General features: G+C 38.8%; 1 protein-coding gene across 3 annotated transcripts in view; it reads right to left on the bottom strand.

Annotated features, from left to right (window-relative positions):
• Positions 1–9,525, bottom strand: part of JCAD (junctional cadherin 5 associated) — a 130,337-nt gene that overhangs the window by 40,809 nt on the left and 80,003 nt on the right. For 2 of the 3 annotated variants that reach the window (XM_019654399.1, XM_019654402.1), the window contains exon 2: positions 7,023–7,089. The gene's annotated coding sequence lies outside the window, so the exon portion shown is untranslated. Of the gene's footprint in view, positions 1–7,022; positions 7,090–7,296; positions 7,393–9,525 lie in introns of those variants that run through there. The other variant, XM_019654401.1, reaches the window with a different exon arrangement.

The following is a 9,525-nucleotide window of genomic DNA, read 5'->3' as shown; positions in this document are numbered from 1 at the left end:
CAGGTCTTACATTTAAGTCTTTAATCCATTTTGAATTTGTTCTTGTATATGGTGTAAGGAGGTGGTCCAGTTTCATTTTTTTTGCATGTGTCAGTCCAATTTTCCCAGCACCATTTATTAAATAGATTATCTTTACCCCAATGTAAGTTCTTGCTTCCATTGTCATAGGCTAACTGCCTGTATATGCCTGGATTTAATTCTGGGCTCTCTATTCTGTTCCATTGAACTATGTGCCTGTTTTTATGCCAGTACCATACTGTTTTGATTACTGTAGCCTTGTAGTACGTTTTAATGTCTGGTAGCGTGATACCCCCGATTTTGTTCTTATTTCTCAGGACTGCCATGGCCATTCGGGGTCTTTTTTGGTTCCATATAAATTTTAGGATTATATTTTCTCTTAATGGATCTAGTTCTCCGGGTAGCATGTGTTCAGCTGTTTCTTCTCATCTCGGGTGGAAAGTGCTTGCAGACTTTCTCCTGCAAAGGTGTAGAGAGGGTGGCAGAGCATGCTAAGAGAACATGCACACGCTCTGACGTCAGAACTACCTAGGTTTCCATCCTGGCTTCCACGTGGTAGGTGGCCTTTATCAGGTCACGTAACTTCCAATCCTCAGTTTTCTCAAGTGTGAAATGGGTGTGTCTGCCACTTTATCCCAAGGTTATGGGGCTCTTAGGAGCTTTAGGATATTAGGATAGTAATTTCTACTGGACTCTGTGGCATTGCTCAATTTAACTAGAGGGAAATCAGAACTAGCCCCAGGCACCTGCTCAGAGAACTTCTCACCCAGTTGTACAACTAGGGTTGAGTAAATTAAGCCATTTTATTAAAACAAACTTTGTAGGACAGTACAGTTGACTCGTGAACAACATGGATTTGAACTGCACAGGCCCCCTTGGACACATATTGTTTTCAATAAATACTGTATTTTCTCTTCCTTAGGATTTTCTTAATCACATTTTCATTTTCTATAGCTTACTTTACTGTAAGAATATAGTATATAATACATATAACATACAAACCATGTCTTAGTTCACTATTTATGGTATCGGTAAGGCGTCCAGTCAACAGTAGGCTATTAGTAGTTAAGTTTTGGGAGAGATAAAAGTTATATGTGGATTTTCAACTGCATGAGGGGTTGGCACCTGTAAGTTCCATGCTGTTCAATCAAGGGTCAACTATATGTGTGTGTGTGTGTGTGTGTGTGTGTGTGTGTATATATAACTGGATTTTAAAAATTCTCTTTTTATAAAGATTTTGTGTTGAGTGTACAACACGCACACAAAAAGATAAGATACATACAAACTTTCGTTTCTTATCTCTGTTATTAAAATGCTACTTATAAACTTTGAAATGTAATTGAAGAAACAGTGAAAGAAACAAAAATCTAATAACACTGAGCTGGGTAGGAAGACAGAGCTCAATCCACAGTTCTCTTGTTCACCTCTATGAGACTGGTTTAAATTAAATTCATGCGATAAGACCCAACAAGAAAAGCTTATTGCATGCAGTCTCTAATTCAGGCGGTTTGGAGGGGATGGGGTTCAGGAATAACAATGCTGAACAGCCAAGTTTGCCTGCACTGGGTTTTTTTATTCATTCATGAAATGAATAGGCTTATATTCCATTCCTTTTTCCCCCCTTGAGGATGCTTGTGATAGGTGGTGAAATGCTCAAAATACTCTCCAGTAGATACATAACAAATTCATCAAGAACGTCTTCCAATTTGTGGTGAATTTATTGCCCCCTGCCCCAACAGTCTTTCTATATGAAGTAGAAGGAAGAGACTGCTCTATAAGCTCAAAACAGCAGCACACATGAAAAACAATAACATCAACCATCCACTGAGGATCAGCAATATGCCAGATACTCTGTTAGTTGCTTGGCACACTTTGTTTTATTTTATACTGACAGCACACTTCCTGCGGTAGACATTAACGTCTCCATTTCACAGACAAGAAAATTGAGGCTGAGTCCAAGGTCACACAGCTTATAAGCGCAGATACAAGGTTCAAACCAAGGTAGGCTAGCTTCAAAGCCTGTGCTGCTACTTTAGGCTCACCCACCTATATTTGCTTTTTTAATAGCAACAAAAGTTTCCCAATTTACAAACTAATGAACAAGAAAAGACAGAATGCATGGTGACAGTAAAATAAAAAACTATATATTTAAAAGGAAAAAGTTCTTCTTTATTCTCTGAGAGTAGGATGGCTCTTCTAGATGCTTCTTTCCCTATACACACCAAACACACACACACACACACACACATTATTCACACATGCATGTGTGTGCACACATGCTCACACACACATTATTCACACATGCATGTGTGTGCACACATGCTCACACACACACACACACACGTGAGGGTTGATGCCTCAATTGACTGTAATGTCTTGAGAGCAATACTCATATGAATTTGTAAACAATTGGTAGTATGATTCATTCACAAATACACCATGCAATCGCTTCGTGATGTTCAGCAGACCTCTTTGATCATTTTGGGTTTCAGGCTCTTTGTCAGTAACACAGGGCTATCATAAAACTCATTGTGTTAAACTGAAAAGCAGACAAACTACGTCTATGAAAAAAATGGGAAAGGAGTAACTTTCAGAAAAAAATAAATTCTAAAAAAAGTTATATATATAGAAATACTCTTATCTGCAACATTAATAGAATTTGGACTTCATTTGAGCACACAGTGGGAAACCACAAAGATTTTCAGCAAGCAAGGGAAAAAGACTGCTCCACAGAGAATCTGGGAGGAAAGTAGAGGACTAAAGTGGTCAGAACAAGGACAAATGTGGGGACAAGTAGTCATGAGTCCCTTCTATTGTAATGTGCAGAGGTGATAGCAGAGGCAATAAGAAAAAAAAGGCATAATAAGAGTAATTTTCAAGAAATATAATGGATTTCAGTCTTATTGACTATGATAATGGTCTTTTCACTAAGAGAAATACAGAAATTGGAAATAACTATTGGTTGGAAAAGATGACAGGCAATTTGACTTTGGTTTAACCAACCTATTTGCCCAAAATTTTCTTTTTCCAAAATCATTTTCAAATAGATTTTCATCGGATTATTTGTCTTTTCCAAAGAACCTGAATGAGGCCACTTAATCTTATTGTGCAGTAGATTTCTATGGTCTTTAAATATTAGCCATATCGTTTATATTCACATGGAAGGGATGATAAAATTGGGAAAGAGTTGTCAGCACCCCATGTGCATTTAAGCATGGAGTTGAGTTGTCCATATCCTCACTATAGGGATGAATTTCTATCTTCTCTCTGTTGTTGTTTGTTGAACTGACCCTAAAACACTGAGCAAGAGGGAAGGGGAGACCCTCTTCTGGTTTCCATCTTCTCCTAAAAAAAGTGAAATAAGAAGTTTTAACTAAAGGTTCTTCGGGGTCCTTCTGCTCTAGAAACCTGCCCCTCTCTCCAGCATATTCTCCCTTGAGAGGAACTACATGCATTTCTGAGTCAGCTGGCCACCGTGAAAAGGATACAGCTTGTGGCCATGACACAGAACAAAGCTAAATAGGTCATAGGAAGATAGAGCCTCTGACCTTGGCCTCATTAGCACCCATACAGAGGTCAACCAAGAGAGCAGGGCTAAATGGCCACATACTGAGCAGAGGAGGAGGTGCGTACTGGGGGCCGGGGAGGCCAGGGAGGACACCATCTAGCAATTCTCCATCCCAGGAGTCCCAGAGCATCGGTGTTGCACACTGATTCCAACTTAACTTGGTCAAGGATACTTATTCTGCACTGAATGAGCCAGGCACTGGGCTCTGTGCCAGAGAACATAAAGACACACAAGATCCATCGGCACCCTCCCCGGTGGATGTCATAGTCTAAATGGTGTTATTTCAATTATGGGCATTCTCTTCATTAGAGGCTGAGACTCGCAGATGAATGTTACTTAACAGGTACCATTCCATCCTCCCACAATGAGATATATAGATGCTGTATTACAGAATTGTGCACTTGACTCCTATATAACTTTACTAAACACTGTCACCCCAATAAGCTTTAATTAAAAAAAAATTTATTCTCCTATTTACAGTTATAAGGCTGCCAAGACAGTTAAATGAACCAAAATGTTAATAAGCTCATTAAATCAACCAGAACTTGTCTTCCTTTTTAAAATTCACCTAGACTATGAACTGAAAATTAATGAAGGAAAGACAAATATCCCATTTAAAAATATGGAACAAATGTTCACCTCACCTATAATTAAAGATATGTAAATTAAACCAAAATGCCATTATTCACTTATCAAATTAGTGAAGCTTTTAGGAAGCACTATTTGTTTTTGGTTAGGGCATGATGAGCTATGGAAGTTCTCTTATTTGTAGGTATATGAATGTGTGTTGGGGGGTATCTGTGTATAAATGGGTATTTCCTTCCCTAAAAGTAATTAATATGTTATAAAACCTTTAAAAATATGAAACCTTATGGACTAATCATCTTACTTCTTAGGAGCCATCCTAATGAAATAATTGGAGATACAGAAAAATTTTACATAAGGATATTTATCCAAGTTTTAATTATGAAAATAAAAAAATAGACTGTCAATTTAAAGGATGGTTAAAAAAATTCTGGTGCATCCACATGGTAGACTATAATATGCATAACATGTATAAAATTATGTTTTCAAATATATAAGGGCACAGAGAAATACTCATGGTACCATGTTAAATTATAAAAACAGGATACAAAACCATAGATTCAGTGTAATACCGATTTCATTTACATGCATATGCATCGGGGTTGGGGAACACACCAAAGGAAACACCAAAATATCAACAGTGGTATTGGAGTCTCAGGTTTTTTTTTGTTTTTGTTTTTAATGTCCTTATTTACACTTTACTGTATTTTATGAGGTTTTGTCATGAAATGCATTAGATGGAACCATATGAAGTCGCCATTTTGCAGGTAAAAAAAATGGTCAAATGTTAGCACTTTTATATATTTAACTTAATATTATTTCATCATCAGAAAAAAGCACTTTTAGAAACAAGGAGTTGCATAGGTAGGATTAGGAAAATATATCTTTGAAAATATATTACATTTGCAAGACTCACTGAGAATAAAAGAAACACTTAAGAATAAATGAATAGTAAGTCACAAAAGGTTCTAAGGGTCTAGTATATGGTGCATGTGTCTTACCTGCTACAGAGATTCTTAATGTATTTGCAGTAAGCCTAAAATTACATGTTCTGCTGATAAAATCTAATGCAAGATTATAAATGGCATTCTAAAGGTCTTGATTAGACATTGTTACTCCTCTAGAAAACCTAAAACTTAGCTGTATTCACTGGCATTCCATACTTAAGATGTAATTAGTCCCTCAAATTGTTGGCAGTTCACTGTAAATATTTCTTCCACTGACAATTTTTCTGTCTAATGTTATGATTAATATATAACAAAATACTTTCTTTAAACAAGAGGTAAACAGTCAAGACATAAAACAAACCAGAATGGAGCATGCTGCTAATTGATGCATGGACTTTTAATGCATTCTATAGCTCTTTTTTTATTTTTTATAAAGAGCTATGCATTTTATTATGAGCAATAGGATTGTCATTTCCCTTCTCAGTCTTAATAATTAAATAAAGAGCTCAACAATTCCCGTTTAAGTTCTGGAACAGTAAGTTCTCATACAACGTCATTACCATACCACGTAGTAGAATGGCCAGCTCTGCCAGGGCCCTCAAGTTGTTAAAATCTTGTAAGACATAAAAAGCATATTTAATCTGTGAAGCAATAATTTTTGTAGGGTAACCATCATTGAGTTGTTTTTATAAGGTGACCAAAAGAGAGAGAGAGAGACAGAGAACGAACGAACTTGGGTCTAAGATCAAAAGGATCCTGGAACTCTAATCTTACTGGGTTGGGTCGGTGTTAAGGCATTGATCCAAAAGGAGAGAGAAAGAGAAGAAAATATTATGCACTTTGTTTTTTCCATAAATATTTCTCTTCTAACTTCTCTTTTTTGTCTCCCCCCCAACTTGAGTTAACACCTCTCTCTCTCTCTCTCCCTCCCTCCCTCTCTCTCTCTCTCTCTCTCTCTCTCTCTCTCTCTCTGTCTCGTCTTCTCTTTCACCTTTAAATTCTGTCACACAAGTATGCTTTGGAGACCTCACCTCATTTTCATGAAAGCCTAAGTACCTCATTAACATTTCTGAAACATTAGCAGTCATTAAGAAAAGGACTGAAATTAGATAAGATTTTTCAAATCTTCTGGAATTTTTTTAGATATTTGCAAAAGTAATTGTGAAACTTATAATAGGTTAGAATTTAATTCCACTATCATCAAGTATGTTAAACTCCACATGTAAAGATTCCTAAGTCTATTAGACTTATAATACACTAGTTTTATTTTTAAATATCTTTAGAATAAAAGAGCCAAGGTTTTATAAAAATGTCAGTTTAAATTATTTCATAATATCATATAACTCTCACATTTTTCCTTATTTTCTAATTTATAAAGTCATAGGAAGTTACCCTAGAAGTAAACACTACAAAATTCAGTGTTTAAGCAAAAAGAAAAAGTCTCCAATAACCCCATGGAGAGAGATAACCAGCAATAACTCTTCTTCCTACACATGAGTATAGTTCTTCCCTCTCTCTCTCTCTTTCTCTCTCTCTTCTCTCTCTTTGAAATATATCTTGGTTTCTCTTCATAATAGTATCTAAATTCTTTCGCTTCCATATAGATGAAACGAGCTTAATAAGTAAGCTATAGAGAGATAAGCAATAAGCAGCAAGCTACAAGGGTATTTAGTGGTCTGATCATCTTTGCCAGTTTGGCCAGGCTGTTCCCAACTATATTATCTACAGAAAGTCTTTGGAAACTATGTTTAATTAAAGAAACTTAAGGTGATAATCCAAACTTTAAACAAGGGACCACAAATTCAAATCAAGATAACTGACAAGGTTTGAGTATTGGGGTAGTTCCTGTACTTTTTAAATGACACTTAGCGTTTAAAGCAGATATCCAAGTATTGGAGACTGACCTCGCCCTCCTCGGGCTGCTGGCCTTGGCAAGTGAGCGTCCCTCAGCATTCCTTAAGTCGGCAGGCCCTTGAAACAAAGCACAATAGCAAGGTTTTAATGAGTGAGATAACCCTTCCCATTCGAAAGGTAAAAAACAACATCTGTTAAAAAAGAAAAAAAAAACAAACAAAAAACCTACAGGAATGGGTTCAGCAATAGGCCCAGAGGATTTCAGAGATACAGTCCTTGCTTATCAAAATAAAAACCACAACAGAACAATTGTTTCAGTCCTACCTCTGTGTTCTAAACTCTCTCCAGATTAATTGGCGTGGAGTTTCGCCAAGCTCATTAAAAGAGAAACTTCTGGACTTCTACAGCACGGTTGGTGTTTGCTGTCCTCTCAAACTAGAAGGCTCTCCCAGGGAGGACAATGAGAACTTGGCGGAACCACAGGCTCCTGGGCTTTTTTTACCGATAGTATTTCTCGGATTTATTTTTAAATTGCATTTTAAAAATCAGACTCCAAGGATCTTTTCATACTTGCCTTCTTTTAACTGAAAAAAGGTCCTTATTTATTCTCCTTGTGGTACCTCCCATGTCCAGTTACATTTTATAGCTGCTGAACAATACAACATCCACCCCTGGAATCTGTGACCACTCAGATGGGTTATTAGATAACTCTGATTAGCTTGTCAAGAGCATGATTAGCTCTCCTGAGCATGTGGACACTCAGGCATTTTAAGTTTATGCTCCAAGGAGAGGGAAAGACAAAATTCTTTTTCTTTTTTTTTTGGCATAGGTTTCCCTCCACCCACCCCGTCCCCCTAAATCTCCTGGGCCTGCCAAGGGCCTCATCTTCCAGTCTCTGCAACAGAGGGTGAACCTTGGTGGGAGAAAGGCCCAGCAGATTAAAGCCTCTGTTCAACAAATATTTGCTCACCCACTCCAGCAGGAGTGAAACAGTTTGCTACATGCTGCCAGCCCCAGTAACATTTAGGGAACTTCAGGAAGCTTGTTCAGTGGGTGGCTAAGAATTAGACACCTCATATCAAGGTAAATATAAAGTCCAAATCCACAGACATCATGGAAAACCACATGAATTTACCAAACTCCCAATTTCACATGAAAACCAACACAAGTTCAATAAAATAGAATCTGAATGTGATTTCTGAAAAACTTTACACACGTGTGTTGCTGGATGGTCTTAATCTGGTCATGGTAAACTCGAAAACTACCTGACATAAGGCACCGTTTTCCTGAAGTTTTAACTGCACAGCCTGTGACCACTCAGTTTAGACTACTGAGTCTGCTTTTTTTGTCAAGAACATTTCTGGATTAAAAATACAAACTGGTAATTACAAAATAATCACGGGCATGTAGGGTACAGCATAGAGAATATAGTAAAAAATGCCGCAACGACTATGTATAGTGCTAGTCAGGGGATCACTTCATAAATTATATAAATGTCTAACCACCATGCTGTACACCTGAAATTAATATAAAATAATATTGAATGTCAATTGTAACTAAAATAAATAATTGTTTAAAAAAAGAAAATTCCTGCCGGCTGAGTGACTCAGTTGGTTAAGAGCTCGCTCAAGAGTTTGAGCTCTGAGCAACAGCGGTTCGAGTCCCGGCCTGAGCTGAGCAGCCTCTGAGCTGCCAACAGGTGGCAGGATGGCTCAGCTTAAAAAAAAAAAAAAGAAAGAAAGAAAGAAAGAAAAGAAAATTCCTGGCTGCCCAAATCCCATGTCCCACTCCCCTCCCTCCCAAGAATCCCTTCCCACCTTCCAACCCTCAAATCATTGGGACATCTGCAAATCTGAAAAGACAAAAAGCCAGAGAAAGGAAGCTATGGGGAAAAAACGTCTGAGTTGTGTGGTCCGAACTATTTCACCCTCCTCCCCAAGACAGGCCAGGCAGCTAGACTAGGAGAGGGAGATACAGGCATGGGGGTTAGGGGAGGGGATATATGGGATGCGAGGTGAGAGGATTGTGTGTATGTGTATGTGGGGGTGGGGAGAGGAAGCGGGGGAAGGGTTAGTGGTGATCTAAGCTAATTCCCCCAAAGTCCTGCTAGAGAGTGTGGATTCCCCCAAAGTGCTGCTAGAGAGTGTGGATGAGCAGCACTAGGGCACGACCAGGTTGCGCTGGCATAAAGTTCCCGTTTTTATTTTTTTCTTTAGTAGTGAAACCTTAGCTCCTTTTTCAACTCCCCAGAAGAATCCGAGGCGCTTGGCTGCTATTGCCAGTGACAAGGAGCAAGAGCGGCGCCTTCGGCTGTAGGTGCCGAGCCTCACTGCGGTCCGGGCATCTAGGGAACCCCTGGCACTCTGGGGGTGACGACGGCAATCGTGGTTGGGGGAACGGAGGGTGCTCGCGGGGACCCGAGCGCGAGGGCCCCAGGCGAGCAGGCAGCTCCAGCTCCCATAAACCAGCGGACTGACGAGATTTACAGCACTCTCAGGCGGGGCTCCAGCCTTTCTCTCACCCCCACCCCCTCCCCACCCCCGTTTTTTTTTT

The sequence above is a fragment of the Hipposideros armiger genome, unplaced genomic scaffold (assembly GCF_001890085.2).
Source record: "Hipposideros armiger isolate ML-2016 unplaced genomic scaffold, ASM189008v1 scaffold_221, whole genome shotgun sequence".
In the NCBI taxonomy this organism is placed as follows: domain Eukaryota; kingdom Metazoa; phylum Chordata; class Mammalia; order Chiroptera; family Hipposideridae; genus Hipposideros; species Hipposideros armiger.
The sequence above is the reverse complement of the archived record's forward strand: the minus strand, read 5'-3'. Positions and strand labels throughout refer to the sequence as shown.